This window comes from Podarcis pityusensis (genome assembly GCF_964106645.2).
Source record: "Podarcis pityusensis genome assembly, chromosome: 1".
NCBI classification, from domain to species: domain Eukaryota; kingdom Metazoa; phylum Chordata; class Lepidosauria; order Squamata; family Lacertidae; genus Podarcis; species Podarcis pityusensis.
Genome location: NC_138028.1, coordinates 106,948,376 through 106,960,009, shown reverse-complemented (window position 1 = coordinate 106,960,009; position 11,634 = coordinate 106,948,376). Strand labels below are relative to the sequence as shown.

Sequence of the window (11,634 nt, the reverse complement as noted above, 5' to 3'; positions counted from 1 at the left end):
AGGATATCATTTTTCAAAAAATAATAAATATGCGGCGAAGCAAATTTCTGCATGTGCTTCCTCAGCACACACAAGGGCAGCGGCAGGTCTTTGGTCTTTCAAATTTCAGCAGTGCCCTGTGCGAGGCCAAAATTCAGCTCCCTCACCTCTCGCCTTCTGTTCTGCATGTGCACTATGCTATAGTTGTGATGGTCCGAGGCGCTGATGGGAGTCGTAGTCCAACAATATCTGAACGTCACTACATCAGCTACCTGTGCATTTGGACAAACAACTTGGCTAGGAATTTCAAGACGACACAGACCTCTATGCTGGCTGTATTGTACACATTTGTGTCACAAGGTTACTATGGCACTTTGGTGGTGCCCTGTGGTACCACACACATATACAGACCTGTTTGCCAGAATTTACTGCAGTTCCCTACTGAGGGTGGAGGAGCCAAGGGCTAATATCACCACATGAGGTTGACCCACAGTCTCTGCCCATTCACAACTCTCGAGGTGGGTGGGCTTTTAGGGTGGTTTAAAAATAAATAAATGAGGTGAGGTATTCTGTGGGAGGATATTTCCATTTTCTCTACAGCTGCAAGTTTAATATAGCATGGGAGAGAGGAAGTGTTTTTCTGTCAAGCCACTATGCTAACATCAGCTGTTGCCACAGTAACATCGACCTTACCGCAACCAGCAGTGCTGACGTAGGGGGGCAGCCGTCTGCCAATTGCCTTTGGCAAAAGACTTCTGGGCCAAAAGGACTTCTGGGTAGTTGTTGCACCACCACCATCTCAACAGGAACACCAGCGAGAGAAGTTCAGCATGGACCCAACCAGATTAACTGGTTCTTAACATCTCTTTTCTTTCTTCTGGCATTATCAGACTGATCTCTTTCCTCCTATGTACTTTTTTATTTCCCTGCTTCCTCTGCTAAGTCTTGCCTTTGAATTTCTAAGCCTGAGGGCAGGGCCTACATGACATGTCTTATTTTCATTTATACACAGTGTATGCCAGTGGCACTGTGTATTGCATTTTCATTGGTGTTGAGACTTTTTTTTTGCTGGAAAACAGACTAATAATTGTGATGCCCACTCCTGTTTTGACAATTGTCCCCCTCTGTGTCACCAAAAGCAAAGCATATCCATGTTGCTTTAGAACAACTGCTTTTACCCAACTGAATATTTAATCATATAATTTTTTAGTAGATTAAACTACTAAAGATTTATTTAACTGGGTGACAGACTTATTGAAAACGTATTAGCCACGGAGTGCATATCTCAAACTCAGTCAACAGGAAATTTAGGACATAAGCAATGTTATTATTGCCTGTCAATGACAGTGAAGTCAGGGGCAGTGCTACCATGAGAGCGGAAAATGTTGAGCAGCAAAGAGTGGACACAGTGTGTGCACTGTGACCTACCCTGTCCACCTAACTTAGCCAGCTGCCTTCAAGTACAGAAGACGGTGTCCCATTGCCACTGTTGAAGTGAGCTTCAGCTGCCAGTCCAATCTGCTTCTGTATGTGAAATGGTGAGAAGACATCACCTTGCCCTTAGCTTAGCAGTGAAATGCCCTGGGTGAAGTTTAAAGAGAAGATTATCAGCATCCCTGCAGCCAGATGAACATACTTATTGGCAAATAAATACTAGAGCTGTGTGCAAAGCCCCCTGCATCCACCTGTGGCCCCAATCTGGGTCCCCCAATCAGGTTGGCCCACCCAGGAATCACCTGCCCTGAATCCAGTCCCAAATTAGCTTGGCAATGTTGCACCTCCTCCCCACATGACTTCTGACCAAGAGCAGAGGGGTCAATTCTCTGCGGGGAAGCACTCTGAACCATGCAGGATCAGTGCCTCTCTGCAACACCTTTTGTCAATCCTGTGTTAGGCTCCTTTGCAAGCGGCCAATTCTTCCCCGAATTAGACATTTTACAGCAAACTAGAGCTAAGCTCAGCAAAGAAATCACACCCCTGTCTCACTCGCCTGCTTCTGTGGCCTGCTTCATACATCAAAATGTTTGAAGCTTTTTGACGCGGTTGGTAAGACAAACAGGAAGTGGGTGTCAGAGATACATGGGAGGGTGCTTAAAATGGTTCCCTTGATCTCAGGCATGGTTTAACCACAATAGGGAGGATGTCTTCTACTTTCAGGCTTGAGATAAGTAATTTTTTTCACCCCAGAGTGCTAAGTTTGATATGATGCACATTTCTATATATTTCTGAAGCACGGTGAAAATCCCAACTGTTGTTTGACCAGACACGAGAGTGGAACTTCTCTTCCTCCTCACAAAAGTGAATTTGTGCCTTGCTTTAGAAATACTGTTTTTACCCATTTGCAAATTTAATTCTTAGATTAATGGTTTGGGGTTTAGCAGATTAATCTTTAATTGGATGACAGCCTTTCTGAAAATGTTATTAGCTTGCACAATGCATATTTGAAGCTCAGTTAACAGTCAATTTAAAATGTAAGCAATGTTACTATCATCTGTCAATGTTTGCTATTAAAAAAAAGAGAGAAAAGAACAGCTTATCAGAATGGGCATCATCATCATGCTCAGTTCTCTTAAAAGCTACTGTCTCCATCCTTAGGATCAAACAGAATATGCAATACAGTGGTACCTCGGGTTACATACGCTTCAGGTTACATATGCTTCAGGTTACAGACTCCGCTAACCCAGAAATAGTACCTCGGGTTCAGAACTTTGCTTCAGGATGAGAACAGAAATCGGGTGGCGGCAGCAGCGGGAGGCCCCATTAGCTAACGTGGTGCTTCAGGTTAAGAACAGTTTCAAGTTAAGTACGGACCTCCAGAACGAATTAAGTACTTAACCCAAGGTACCACTGTAAATAACTTTTTAAAAATTTGTTTAATACAGCCAAGAATAAGTGTGTAGAAAGGCATATATGTTCAACTTTTAGCATTCATTGCAATGCTATACAGTGGTACCTCGGGTTAAGTACTTAATTCGTTCCAGCACTTTAGCTAATGGGGCCTCCTGCTGCCGCCACGCTGCGGGAGCACAATTTCTGTTCTCATCCTGAAGCAAAGTTCTTAACCCGAGGTAATACTTCTGGGTTAGCGGAGTCTGTAACCTGAAGCGTATGTAACTTGAAGTGTATGTAACCCAATGTACCACTGTAGTTGCTGTTTGGTTCTGAGACACAGCTCCTACTGCCCTCCACTGATAAAATTCCATTCACATAGCCTCAGTCACTGTCAGTGAACAAAGTTTGGAAGTAATCATAGGGTGGATCTACACACAGGAAACACCCTCTCCCGCCGCTATAAATAAGTCAGAAATTAGATCGTTATAACAAACCCGATGGAAAAATGCATTTAAAAAATTCCTGCTCTCTCGCACCATCTAGTGTTGCATGTTTATAGCACATTCAAACCGTTGTTTCTTTACTAATGCAGCTGAGTCCATGTACTAACTGTACAAATAATCTGAGGAAACAAGGAAGTCAGATGGGGAACAGCAAATGAACAGATAAGATTCATGACCACCAATTTCAGTTTAGGACTCTGCTGAATTTCTGTGAGGTTCTATTTCTGACAAGGAAGTTCTGTCCAGGCAAGGGTGTGTCTGTAAAAAAAGAAAACCCTAGCTTCTGCTCTTGTACACATCTTTGTTTTTAGCAGCCCTTGTTTCCCAATTTGCTGCTGTACTGTCAGGCAGTGGGGTGTGGGGTATTGTTATCAGAAACGCAGTGGGTGGGTGTTATGTACTGAGTTGAATAGGATCCAAAATGCAGCAGTCTGATTGGTCCTAGAACAATGCAGCAGTATGATTGGTCTGCAGGAGCCACCCAATCCAGCTCCAGATGGAAGTGAATCCACAATCTGATTGGCCTACAGGAAAATCCCGGAATTAGCCAATCACGTGCAGCCCATTGTGTAAATAATGTATATAAAGCAGATACTGTGGGGGAACTTCCATTCCTCCTCACCACTATGAGCTGAATAAAGAGCATGAAATCCACTCTTGACTGAGTATATTTCAGTGGGTGACAGTGGCGGTGTAGAAACCTCAGGCTTTTGCACAGCTGGGATGGAGCTCACTGTACAAAGATAAGAGTCGAAGGTTGCCTCCAGATCAGCAAATTCTGCCTTAAGAGGGGTGGGTGGGTGGGTGGGTGTGCCAAATCACAATACATCCAGTGCTAATATCCATACATACCCTGAAGAAAGCTGAGCAGTGAAATTCCTATCCACAAGAACAATGATTTAGCAAAGAATTTAGATATTCCCAAAGATGGATTAGATATCAGTAGAAACTGCCCCGGACCCTGCAATCACCTTCTGAGGCCCTTCTTCATGTGCCTCCTCCACGAGAAGTCTGGAAGGTGGCAACACAAAAATGGGCCTTATCTGTGGTGGCCCCCCATTTGTGGAATGCTCTCCTCAGGGAGGCTCTCCTGGTGCCTTCATTACATATCTTTAGACACCAGGCAAAAATGTTTCTTTTCAACAAGGTGTTTGGCTGATTAACATTCTATACATTCTTTTAAAATGTGTTTGTGGGAGCAGGAGGTTATTGGTTTGTTTTTGTTTTCTTGTGTATTTTGCATTTGCATTTTGCATTTTTCTTTTGTGAACCACCCTGGGATCTTTGGGTGAAGGGCAGTATATGAATAATATGATGATGATGATGATGATGATGATGATGATGTCGTCAATAAATGCCAGCTAATCAAGCAGTCTCTTATGTTCCTTTTTCTTTTTTAACATTCTCAAGTGGCCTCCGAGGGTAAGAAGTTTGAGAACCACTGGAATACCCTAATGTAGACATTGAAGGCCATTAGGAGGAATCAACTTCTAAAAGTCACATGGATATTTCATTTAGGTGCAGCAGGTAATATTCTATCAATGGAATAAAATGATTTGATAAAATTGCATAGGTTTAATGATGTCGCTGCTGGTAAGAAATCATTAACTGGTTTTGTAGAAAATGTGATTGTGATTCACTGGTTTATTAGGAAGCTGGTTTTCCTTTCTCCATGGAGCACATTATGTACCTTCAGTGCTAGATTTGCTTTTACTGATTCTAGGTTTTAAAGGATTTCTTGATGTCCCAAGAATCAAGGGGTTTCTTTATCCCTGCTTAACCTCAGGATATAGAGGGCAACTCTAGCTTATTAACAAAGGAAATAAGAACTCCTTTTGAGAAAGAACTTTAAGGAATGCCATTATGACAGCCATTGTGAATTTGCTCACATATTGCTTAATCCTTTGTATTGATAACTGGAACTTGGACAATTTGCCTCAGTTTGTCTTATGAGCCAGTAACAAGTGCATTGTGCCAATATTTGTTGATCAAAGGCTACCAGTGATACATCTGGACACACAGATTATTTCTAATTTGTGGTGTACAGCATTTGGTGCTATGCAGACTACAACAGATTTTTCAGTTTAGATTAGAATGTAATTTGCAGCAATGTCTAATTGCAAAAAAATATGTTTTGATGCCAATAGGTGGCACTAGTAATAACAAAATTTGCTGTGGGAAAGTGGATTGGAGGCCTTTCTGTCTCTTACATGGAGAAATATGCCGAGTGTAAAAGGCATGCCCTCTATCAGCCTACAGATAGTCTTACACAAAGGAAAATGGTTTTAATTTTACTTCTGCAAAACAGAGGCACTGCAAAGGCAGTACCAAACTGCACAGTGCTTTATACGCTAATTGTTGGCACCCGTCTGTCTTGAGAGACGATGGAGGAGTGCACCTTTGGGGGTGAAGTCAAACTGTTGCAAGGTTGCAGCACCTGCTGTGGCTGTAAAGACCAAAGTTTTGTTGCAGCTGAGGCAGATGAAGGCGTGCGGTTCTGCTGACGCCAGTGTACCACAGCATTACTTCTCTCTGTGCTCCTCCCAGCTGCCATTCCTCCTCTGGTCACTGCTATGGATGCACAACCTGTCTGTCTGTCTCCAGGCATTGCGGTCGTCTGCAAGGGATTCCCACATAGCAGGGCTAATGTTGCCCTCTAAGGAGAACTGATGGAAAACAACCACCTTCATCAGTTTCCTTGCTCACTTGGGGAAGAGCCATAGTTCAGTGGTAGAGCATCTGTTCTGCCTGCTGAACGTCCTACCAGGTTCAAACCTTGGCATCTACACAGAGGACTGGGAATGCCCTGGAGAACTGTTGCCAGTTGACACTATTGAGCTAGATGGACCAATGACTTGACTCAATTTAAGACAGATCCCTAATTTCACATAGCATCTCATGATTTCAGCTGAAGATAAATCTTGTGTGCCTTTTCCTGATGCATTTCAGTGGGTGGAACACATTCCTCCTGTTTCAGTTGTTATTTTCAGTACCAATGGGTCTTCAGAGCCAACACATGGCTCCAGCTATTCACGAACAGTCTAGTTTGTTTATATCCCATGGTGGATCTCAAGGCAGTGGACTTGAGGCCACATCGCGCCTAAACCTTGGCCGGACACAGATCAGATCAGCTTCAGCAAGGTTATTGCACTATGTGCCTTCCTTCTGACCACAACCTCCTCATTTGCATCTCCCTCTCCCAGACTTTATTCGTTTCAGTGATTGCACTCAGTCATGCAGACTTGCATTTGATGCTCCTATTCATCCAGGATTCGTATGTCACGTGGCTTGCCGAGTGCCAGGCCGGGGCTGTTTGTTCCTCTTCCCTTCCAAGTGCCCATTTGAGATGCTTTCACTGCTAGCATAATTGAAGGCTCTATAATTACTCTCTTGTCTCGTGGGCCCCACAGGGATTGTGGGCTGCCAAGGCAGTCCTTTGCGATGTAGTACCCAGCTGAGGACATAATCTTTTTGTCATGGCTGTGCGAGTCCCCTGTGCTACAAACGATATGGAATTCTGCAGCAAGGTAGCCCATATTCTGCAACGAGGAAAGCCGAATTCTGCGATACGAATAAATAATGGCTTGTTCTTTTGCACAATTTATTCATAGTTGTTCAAGAAGCAGCACTGAAGCAGGCTACACAGTAGGAGCCAATCTATTCTGTGCAGTGATTGCCCATGAAATACTGATGGTTTCACTGGGCCTCCATGCAAGAACTGTATTGTGGTAGGTGGTCCTAAGTCCCTCCTTCACAAGGCTGTTGCGAAGTTCGATGAGACAGTCATGGTAAAGCATTATAAAGGATATCCATGGGAAGCAATGGAAAAACTCAAGTCTGGTCCAGCTATTCCCAGAATAACATATTCCTGGAGGACACTGTGCTACATCTGGCCATAAGAGTAGGGCATTAAAAATAAGGGAAATTGTGTCCAGCTCATGAATGGTCCTAGAGGGAGGCAAGGTGGGCAGTCAACAGAGCCCAACTGAGGAAGCTGTTTTAATGTGCTCATTAGCAGGAGTGGCTTGCCTGGGGCAGCAGAGCCACAGCAATAGCCTCCCAGCAGCAGCAGCAGCACTGTTACTTCCTAGGGGGGTGAGAAAGTGATGAGCTTGAAGCTACATGCCTTCTCCTCTTCCAGCAAATAGCAGTGGCATTGCTGCCAGGAGGCTGTTGCTGTGGCTCTACCCCACCGGGTGGAGTCGCTGTTGGTGAGAAGTAATAATAAATTGATAATAAATTTTATTTATACCCCGCCTTCCCCGGCCAGAGCCGGGCTCAGGGTGGCTAACACCAGTAAAATTACAATAAAAACATAAGGGGGGGGGGGAATTTAAAATACATGTTAAAATACAATTTAAAATGCAGCCTCATTTTAAAAGTAGGCCATAGATCAAAACCATAAGGGGAGGGAAGACATAAGGGTCAGACTGAGTCCAAACCAAAGGCCAGGCGGAACAGCTCTGTCTTGCAGGCCCTGCGGAAAGATGTCAAGTCCCGCAGGGCCCTAGTCTCTTGTGACAGAGTGTTCCACCAAATCGGGGCCAGTACTGAAAAGGCCCTGGCCCTAGTTGAGAACAATCTAACCAGAGTGTTAAGCACTGTCAGGGACATCTGCTGCCCAGGAATGGCTGCAGCTAACAGAGCAACTGAAGCTGGTGAAAGGCACCCATTTAAACCAACCATAGATGATGAAAACTGTTAAGTTGTGGGTGAACATATCAGATGACACAGCAATTCTTCAAACAGCTCTTGTTTATTCACAGGCCTGAACTGAACTGAACTGAAGGGTTCAGCCAGCCTGTTTATATAGAGCTCCACTAGAATGCAAAAGTAACAATTTTCTGTAACTATCCAATCACTGAACGTCACTTTCGATCCCTTATTTGCATGTGTGGACCTGAGTGAAAACTATCCACAGTATCCCCCTGCTGGCCCAGGGTGAGAACTTCAGTACATAACAAAAACGTTTAAACCATAAAAACTTTTAAGTAGCCAACCATAGACTTCACCAAAGGCAAGTAGAAATAACCAGTGTGGCCCAAATAAGCAGCCTTGTGAAACCAGAGGAGGAAGAGGCACTTGTCACCTCAATAAGAAGAATTCAGTAGTACAGCTTTGGGCCTGTGATAGCAAAGGTCCTACTCCTTGCTGGATAGCTCAGTTGGTAGAGCATGAGACTCCTAATCCCAGGGTTGTGGGATTGGCTACATTGGGTGAAAGAGTCCTGCATTGCAGGGGGTTGGACTGGATGACCCTCGTGGCCCCTTCCAACTCTGCAATTCTATTATTCTATTATTCTGCCATACTATTATCCAGATGCAATATGGTGCAGGGCCTGATTTCCTGACCACAACAGGCACATGGGCTGCCAAAGAGATAGACAGTTCCTTGAATATGTGGGTCGCAGAATACGTAGGTCTTCTCCCTACTTGGGGAGAAAGGATTTCCTTCTCATCATGACTGCTTTTATCAAGTAAAAGTCTGGCTCATTCTGCACCTTCACAGCTCATTTGACTCTCATGAACAGCCATAGCGATAATGAGTCACCTCCTCCCAGCTCATCTTTATGACAGTGATGGCAACTCTTGATTTAAGTATGTGAGCTCAGGGACCATCAGAGGCCACCTGGGCTTTGCTCCCATTTCCCAGTGCTGGAACTGAGCCAAACAGGAAGGTTAAAATAAAAGCAAGTAAAATTAAAAAGTGTGTACAGTATATGCTTTGCCCCTAGTAGAAAGGATGCCATATAAAACAGCAAGTTATTGTCTTATGTGGCTTTAGATGCTGGGCCAGTGAAGGAGATAGTGAAGGCTTCTCTATATATACACACATCAACCCAGTTTTTTTCTCTTAAAAAATACTGTATGTTGTTTGACTTTTATACAATGTATGCTTCTTAAACTCCACAGTTTTAGTCTAGAGAAAATGACTACAGTGGTACCTCGGGTTAAGTACTTAATCCGTTCCGGAGGTCCGTTCTTAACCTGAAACTGTTCTTAACCTGAAGCACCACTATAGCTAATGGGGCCTCCTGCTGCTGCCGCGCTGCCAGAGTACTATTTCTGTTCTCATCCTGAAGCAAAGTTCTTAACCCGAGGTAATATTTCTGGGTTAGCGGAGTCTGTAACCTGAAGCGTATGTAACCCAAGGTACCACTGTACAGCTGTTATGTGCCACAAGTAGCCCAGACTCCCATTCACAACAAGCTTGCTCATGTGTTGCAATGAAAATAGGTACTACACACATTCACACGCTTGTGTGAATGTACACCTGTACATCTGCATAAAACTATTTGTGTACATAGGTTCACAGATCATATACTAATCAAATTGAGATCATTGAACGAAAATGTGTGATAGAAATATAATTCAACAACATTGAATGTAACATGTGACAATCCCTAGGATATAATGTGAAAGTATTGCTATACAGTGGTGCCTTGGGTTACATACACTTCAGGTTACATACGCTTCAGGTTACAGACGCCGCTAACCCAGAAATAGTGCTTCAGGTTAAGAACTTTGCTTCAGGATAAGAACAGAAATCTTGCTCCGGTGGTGCGGCAGCAGCAGGAGGCCCCATTAGCTAAAGTGGTGCTTCAGGTTAAGAACAGTTTCAGGTTAAGAACAGACCTCCGGAATGAATTAAGTACTTAACCCGAGGTACCACTGTAGCTGCATTTCATTTAATTGCACATTGTATGAAAATTGAATGCATGGTTCCTAATGTAGCCATGTAATCTGCATGCAGACTGATTCTGCTTCCAGGTCTCCTTCATTGGCAATGTACTGGTAGCAGGATATGATTGTATATTAATATTTGGAGTTGTTTGATAATTAGTATCATGGGAAGCATAAAATAAGCGCAGCTGATTCATCTCGCAATGTGTTGCATTCTCTGTACTGTTGCTTATTTAAATCTCACTCTCCACCCCCACCCCGTTTCTAAGGGCCAACTGCTGAACTCTCACAACGCCAGGAGAACAAGACTTTGCAGAGTTGAAAGAACTTGAAGTTTATATTCTCCAACTCCTTATGTATTAAGGCCACACTCTTCTAAATCTGGCATCGCACTAGATTAGCCTATTTCATCCACAAGCAGGATCAAGAATAAGTATTTTTTTTAAATTAAAAAGGTGCACCATGCCAGATGCATATTAAGGATAAATGAGTCCATTCAGCAGAACATAGATAGTTGGCTCAAGCAAGCAAGTAAGGAATCAAGCTGAGATGAGGTGAAAATTGCCTATGGTCAGTTAGATGCAGAGTAATTTCTTAATTTTAAATTGCAGGGGCAGGGGATTTACTAATCTTAGACCTCAAGACCAAGATTACTCTATCCAATAGCCATTTGTAGCCTCTCCAGATTTGATAGAAAACTTCTAGACAACAATTCTATGCCTATGTAAATTGGGAATAGCCCCCACTGAACTCAGTGGGACATCTTTCTGAAGGGAGAGTAGAGAAGAGGGGGAAGGTAAAAACTCCATCGTGCTTTAGCTAGCTCCAGCTAAACAATTGTCTTAGCTATGCAAGATAGCTCTGCGGGCAGGCAGTGGGTTTCCTGTCTGGCGTCCTACTTAGCTGAAGCAAAAGAAGCTCAGCTCGGCAGGCTGGTAGTGGTTTTCCTGTCTGCTTCAGTTGTGGTGAGCTAGCTTCCCAGCTCAGCTGTGCAAAATTTATAACGCGAAGCAAACAATATGCAAAGGTGGGGGAGGAGGGCTTAGCTAACCTAAAAAGGTAATAAAGTGTATCTCTGCCTGTTGATTGGGGAGCAACTGAGGGCAAGCTTGCAGCTTCAGTATAAGAATGCTTGGAAGACAATAGGGGGCGGCCAGTCTTTGGAAGCTATTCCACTGGCTAACTCTGCGCAGATTTTGCAATAAACCTTTTTCTCTGTGGAACCCACCCTGGTGTATGTTTGACTCCTTCATGCTAACAGCAGGGGCAGGTGACTGGATCCGGACCCCTTAGGTTCAGATATCCTAACATATCTGGTGCATTGGCCGGGAACCCACCTCTCCTGCTGCTTGAGCTTGAAGGCCAGGCTCGACTGGACGAACAGCTTGGATCGGCGTAGACGGCTCCAGCGCGCACCCGCCAGTTGCGGGAGGAACCAATCACTCCGTTCCTGAGTGGAGACGTCCGGTCGTGGGAGAAAAAGGATCGGCCGAGGGAGGACACAGGGTGTGTCTCAGGACATAGAGGTAAGCTCTTGGGGAAAGAGAAGAGCTGGAGATCTGATCAATCTCACCTGGAGTGTGGCAATAAAGTGCCCCCAGGAAGGGTTGGCCGGGACAGTGGGGTCCTGCTGCCAG

General features: G+C 44.2%; 2 long non-coding RNA genes across 2 annotated transcripts in view; one reads left to right on the top strand and one right to left on the bottom strand.

Moving 5' to 3' along the window:
- LOC308479457 overlaps window positions 1–11,634 on the bottom strand; it is a 65,936-nt gene that overhangs the window by 43,731 nt on the left and 10,571 nt on the right. The window lies entirely within an intron of this gene.
- LOC308479659 lies at window positions 4,723–10,368 on the top strand. The gene is made up of 3 exons (XR_013987776.1): window positions 4,723–4,841; window positions 6,926–7,056; window positions 10,267–10,368. It is a non-coding gene; the product is annotated as an uncharacterized lncRNA (long non-coding RNA).